Consider the following 7,141-nt stretch of genomic DNA (forward strand, 5'->3'; position numbering starts at 1 on the left):
ACCAGATTAAGTCCTACTGCCAGAGACTGTTATTAGTCTCATACATTTTAAATGCATGAGGCTACTCTTTCTGTACAGACTCCTCTGAGCACTCAGAGAGCACTAATAACTGTCTCCGACAGCCTCGCAGCGCAGTATTCAGAAAGAAACACTGAGCAACAAGGAGTGGCGTTTTGAAAAAGCCGAGCAAAACGCGTGTCAATGCTATCCTGCAGTATGTGATTTTCACACTGCAGAAATGGGGCCTTTTGTGGGTTAGTCAATAAATACCATGTTAACCAACTCTAATATATCACTCATTGGGCAGGCGCTAATATTGCTGCGATTTAAGCTGAAGAAAATAGGGGTAATCAGTGCAGATCCACACAGTTGCTTAGCTATAGGATCCAGTAATAATGACTCAACAGGATCCGCAATAACAATGAATATGAAAGCAATCCTAACTTATGTGGCATGTTAAATACAGTTTAATTTAGATTCATAGTATCATTATATGACAGATCGACTGTGGTAGGGCTAAGGCAAAGCTGTGAAGGCAATTGATATTATTCAGAAAATTGAAACATTGTCCTCAGCCTATTAGGGGAAATTTAGCCCAGGATAGGCATGTCACTGTCAGATTACATTACATGCTGTATATGGAATCAGGAAAGATTTTACCCAAGTAGATAATCAGCACATGGATATATTACTCTAATTGCTATTAGAATATCACATATAAGCAGGTCTTATAATATTGGAGATTTTCACTAAAAAGTAAAAATAATATAGTACTACAAGAACTTCAAAATATTGTGTCAATTTTGTACACATTTTAACCACTATACTTTCATTTCTTTCACTTCTTATTTTAGATTTTAATATTTCGTCAGCGCAATGGTTATGTGTTTCTATTAATTTTGTTTTTAAATATTATAATAAAGGAATATGATTTTATTTCCATGAATTGATGCAATAACGAGCTATGAATGGTGGAGTGCATCTATCAGCAGAGAACCCTTTTCTCCTTTGTTTCTCTGATTAAGCTCTAATAACTGTCTCCGACAGCCCCACAGTGCGGTTTTCAGAAAAGAACAAGGAGGGCACAGCGGAGTTGCAGGACGGTGCCGGCCATCACTTCTGAAGGTACATTGCAAGCTATATGAATGGAACTGGTGTGAGAGATATGGGGGAGGAGGAGGGCTGCAATGTGACCTATGGTGGAGGGGGGCTGTAATGAGATCTATTTGCGGGAGGCTGAAATAAGACCTATAGGGCGGCTGCAATGAGACCTATGGGATGGCTTCAATGAGAGCTATGGGGGAGAAGGCAGGACTGCAATGTGACCTATGGTGGAGGGGGGTTGCAATGAGACCTATTGGGGGGGTTGCAATAAGAGGGAGGGAGGGCACTGCAATAAGACCTATAGGGGGGCCTGCAGTGAGACCTATGAAGGGCGGGGGTCTGTAATTAAACCAATTCGTCCCTTCCGATTTTACTCCAGGCAGCACTATGGTTAATATGACTGGGGAGCAGGGGTACATTTTTATAAAAAAACACATTTATTTATTTATTTATTTATTTCAGTGTTTATTGCTGGCGACCGTTGGACCCGCTCAAATTGCAGTTTTAATGTCAGCAGTGTGACTGTCAGCATTTTCACTGTCAGCAATCACACTGTCTGCATTTTATCCATGTAGATATTTTATACATGTAGGTATTTTGACTGTCAGTATTTTCTCCATGTCATTATTTACACTGTTGGGATTTTCATGACAGTATTATTTCCGTATGTATTTTCACTGTCGGAAATTAGTACCCAACCCCTCTGCATACCTAGTTGGGCCTTTGATTTTGCTATAGGTAAAACATTTTTGTGAAACCCTATAGACCAGTGGGTGGCAACATGATATTTTTCAGTGTCTTAACAAGTGGCCATTCGTCCCACTAACAGGTTATAATTTATTTTTGTGAAAAGGCATCAGTTCACATTGAGACCACCAGCATGATGTTAACAGCTCATTAAACAGTATATTAACCTATGAGAAGACCTCCCTGTCTGATCCTGGACTATCCTGTGAGTACAAAACCATTAGGAAGAGGTGCAGAGCACAGAAATTATTATGTTCAGTTGTCAAATTTGAGGTCCACTTGTTGCTCACCCTGCTATAGACGCACACATTAATTTTATTATTTAGAGTTAAGAGCAACTTCAGCTAATGGGTGAGAAATTGCCCCACCTATAATGAGAAAGGCACGGAGGGGCCAATGAAAGAGAGACATCAAGAGGGCTGCAATAGGAGAAACACGGAGGGGGCTGCAATAGAAGGGACAAGGAGAGCGCTTCAATGGGAGAGACAAGGAGGGGGCTGCAATGGGAGAAACAAGGAGGAGGCTGCAATGGGAGAGACAAGGAGGGGGCTGCAATGGGGAGCAACACAGAGGGGGCTGCAATGAGAGAGACCCAGAGGGGGCAGCAATGAGAGAGACAAGTAGGAGACTCAGAGGGAGCTGCAGTGGGAGAGCAACACGGAGGGGGCTGCAATGAGAGAGGCATGAAGTTGGCTGCAATGGGAGAAACACGGATGGTGTTACACTGGAAGAGACACGGAGGGTGCTGCAATGAGTGAGCAACACGGAGTGGGCTGCAATAGGAAGACATGGAGGGGGCTGCAATGGGAGAGACACAGATGGGGTTGCAGTGGGAGAGACATGGAGGAGACTGCAATGAGAGAGACACGGATGGGGTTGCAATGGGAGAGACAAGGAAGGGACTGCAATGGGAGAGACAAGGAGGGGGTTGCAATGGGAGAAACACATAGGGGGCTGCAATGGGAGAGACAAGGAGGAGGCTGCAATGGGAGAGCAACACAGAGTGGGTTAAAATGGGAGAGACAAGGGGGGACTGTAATGGGAGAGGCACGGATGGGGTTGCAATGACCAATCTCATATATATATATATATCTATATATTTTTCTATTATTAGGGGTATATTTATTGCACAGCGTTTTATTTTTTGCTTTCTATCTGCAATGGGAGAGACACAGATGGGGTTGCAATGGGAGAGACAAGGAGGGGGCTACAATGGGAGAGACACTGATGAGGTTGCAATGGGAGAGCAATATGGAGAGAGCTGCAATGGGAGAGACAAGGAGGGGACTGCAATGGGAGAAACAATAAGGGGGCTACAATGGTAGAGCAACAGGGAGGGGGCTGCAATGGAAGAAAAACGGAGGGGGCTGCAAAGAGAGAGACAAGGAGGGGGCTGCAATGGGAGAGCAACACCGAGAGGGCTGCAATGAGAGAGACATAGAGGGGGCTGCAATGGGAGAGACACTGATGTGGTTGCAATAGGAGAAAGAAGGAGGGGGCTACAATGAGTGAGACATGGAGGGGACTGCACTGGGAGAGCAACACAGAAGGGGGATGCAATGGAAAATCAAGACAGAGGGGCTGTGATGAGAGTGAAACAGAGAGGGCTGCAATGAGAGAGTAACACAGAGGGGGCTGCAATGGGAGAGACACACAGGGGGCTGCAATGGGAAACCAAGACAGGGGGGCTGAGGTGAGAGTGAAACGGATGGGGCTGCAATGGCAGAGACACAGAGGGAGCTGCAATTAGAAAGTCATGGAAGGGGAATGAGAGCGGTATGAGGATAACAATAACACAATTTTTCTCTCATGTGAATGATGACACTATGCCTTTAATTTTTTACAATAATTATCTTAGGCCCCCCCAAAGTCTTAATCCAGCTCTGTTAACAGCCTGTGTACCACAAAAACATACATGTTGGAGTCAGTTTCATCAGAAGCTAATTAACCTTTGTCACGGTTTGGTAATGGATCCCTTGGTTTTCCTAGATTAGCACTACTCAAGTAAGGCGCGGAGTCTAACCGGGAGACGGTTTTGACCAGGGACCGCCACAAGATGGTTTGGTCTTTGCAGCGTCTGTCCCACAGGTTGCGGCCCCTATTAAGAGTACCAGGCGAAGCCTTTATGGGAATGTGCAGAGATGGATAGCAATGGCGGACAACACGAGGAGCGTAGAAGTAGAGGTTAGCAGGTTACCACTGGAGGAATGGCGTTGAAATACTCTGTAGAGCATCAGTTCTGCAGACAACAGGTTACCACTGAAATGGTGGCGAGTACACTGAGAAGTATGAACTCTGCGGTCTGTAGGTTACCACTGGAATGGCGACGAAATGCTCTGCAGAGTGTCAGCTATGCAGACAACAGGTTACCACTAGAATGGCGGCAAGTACACTGTGGAAAGTCAGCTCTGCAGTTAGCAGGTTACAACTGGAATGGCGGCTAAATGCTCTGTAGTGTGTCAGCTCTGTGGACAACAGGTTGAAATGGAATGTAGTCCACCAGAAGGGAGAAAACACAGCAGGAGAAAATGGAGCAGGCACCAAACATCAGGAGGAGATGCCTTTTGAATTTTGGAGCCAAAATACATTATCCAATAGGAAGGGAGCAGAGGGAATAAATAGATCAGGTCAGCACATGCACAGACCCAAAATGAAGACAAGACTGAGGGAGCTGTCGACGGAACCAAGAAAGAATGCCGGGGATCGGTTGGGCAGCACGATCGCCGGCGTGTGACAACCTTCCAGGGCACCAGACTGTGGAGGAGCCTCAGAACACTGTGGCACCACACAAATCAACAACCACAATAATAATAATAGTAGAAGTTTGGGCAGGGGCTTATCCCTGCAATAACCTGATCCCATAACAAGTTTTTAAGTGTTTTAGTTCGTATGAGTAGATATATGTGTCCATCCACTCCAGTGGACTCTGCCTTGTTCTACTGAGCATGTGCAGGAACATACATTTGTGCGGTGAAGCACTGTCTGTGCTTTCAGTTCTGAAAAAGCTGAATCCAAAACGGGGCTCCACTGTACATATAGGCTGGTCCTCACACATGCTCATATGAGCAGGACAGGGGCTTCTGGAGCAGATTGCTAGGTCCCATATCAACAGCATGGATTGCCTTTGCTGTAGTTATCCATTGGTTTGGGGAAGAATTTTTAAGGTTTTTAGTGTGTCATAATGCTAATATCCAACTTTTTAATCAAGCACAAATGGCTATTTCTCGTTTGGCACTAATAATGATCTATAGAATTTTTATGGATTACTTAGCATCATCTGATCCAGAAAATGTTCTGATTTTGGCACTATCCAGACCTCAAGGATTTGGAATTATAGATTTTTGACCAATTGTGTATTTCTTTTTAATGGTCTGCCCAAAAAACAAAAACGATTTTGAACTTTAAAGTTTTAATAGCCTCCAGAAATTCCTAAGAGAATTATTGCATTCCAAAAAGTTAGTAGAGAATGTGACTATAGATGCCCCTGCAATTTGAGAACTGCAAAAACTCAAATATGCAGCCTCATTTCAAGGACTGGGCTAGTATCACTGGTCCCAATGAAAATGTATTTAGAATTAATGTAATAATATTAATAATAATAATAATAATAATAATAATAATAATAATATGTTTTAACCTTATACATATATGGCTATAAAAAGAATATAAAAGAGTATTTTTAATATTCGTCAGTCCTTCAGTTTTTATTAATTATCTATTACCAATTTTGGAGTTCTTTCTGTTTGTTAAAAGAAAAAATCTTTCATCTTTAGGAACAATATATTTTTTCCTTTTATTATCATGACATAATCATCTAAATTCAAATGAGTTATCAGTTACATTCCCGCGCCATGCTGTTTAAAAAAATGTTAAATTCACTTTTAATATTCTTTTGATAGCTGAGTGGTTGCTACACTCGCAAGCTTATTGTCAGCAACATTCAAATTTAGTGCTTGGATACAACTTCAATCCTTTGGAAACACTACACTCTCAGACTTCCGAGACACAAAAGAGCCTAATGTCTAGAATATACCGGTTACAAATAGACAAAGACCAAATATGCATGGCTGGCCTGCTGGGGGGGGGGGGGGCTTGTATAGAGAAATATAATTGAAACATTATTAGAATGCTGGAAAGTATGTGGTAAGTTTTAAATAAAAGGTCTATAGAATGCACCTATACTTGGTATCTTCAGCTCCATGGATTATGAAAATGATGTAGAATTTTGATAGATGTGCTCATCTTTACACTTTAAGGGTCTGAGGCATTAAGGGGAGCAAAGCAAAATAAAAAGGAGTAAGTTTGTTCCTGGACAAACCATGTTACAATGCAAGGGATGTAAATTGGTTTATTGTTTTGCATATAAGTTAAATACTGGCTGTTTTGTCATGTAGCACACAAATACTTGATAGCTTTATTTTTACAGTCATGGCCAAAAGTTTTGAGAATGACTAAATATTGTTTTTCACAATGTCTGCTGCCTCAGTTTTTATGATGGCAACTTGCATATACTCCAGAATGTTGTTAAGAGTGATCAGATGAATTGCAATTAATTTTAAAGTCCCTCTTTGCCATGACAATGAACTTTATCCCAAAAACAACATTTCCACTGCATTTCAGCCATGCCACAAAAGTACCTGCTGACATCTGGTCAGTGATTCTCTCGTTAACACAGGTAAGAGTGTTGACAACGACAAGGCTGGAGATCACTCTGTCATGCTGATTGAGTTAGAATAACAGACTGGAAGCTTTATAAGGAGGGTGGTGTTTGAAATCATTGTTCTTCCTCTGTTAACCATGGTTACCTGCAAGGAAACACATGCAGTCATCATTGCTTTAAACAAAAAGGGATTCACAGGCATAGTGCTGCCAGTAAGATTGCATCTAAATCAACCATCCCTCTAAAACAGGAGAAGGCAGGCAGAGCCAGACAGTCATGTCCACGGCCGTGGACATGACTGCCATGTCGGATCCCAGCATGGCAGTCTATCATCAACATCATCACCATTTATTTATATAGCACCACTGATTCCGCAGCGCTGTACAGAGAACTCCCTCACATCAGTCCCTTTCCCATTGGAGCTTACAGTCTAAATTCCCTAACATACACACACACAGACAGAGAGAGACTAAGGTCAATCTTTGATAACAGCCAATTAACCTACTAGTATGTTTTTGGAGTGTGGGAGGAAACCGGAGCACCCGGAGAAAACCCACGCATATACGGGGAGAACATACAAACGCCTCACGGATAAGGACATGGTCGGGAATTGAACTAATGACCCCAGCG

This window comes from Mixophyes fleayi, chromosome 12 (assembly GCF_038048845.1).
Source record: "Mixophyes fleayi isolate aMixFle1 chromosome 12, aMixFle1.hap1, whole genome shotgun sequence".
Classification (NCBI taxonomy): domain Eukaryota; kingdom Metazoa; phylum Chordata; class Amphibia; order Anura; family Limnodynastidae; genus Mixophyes; species Mixophyes fleayi.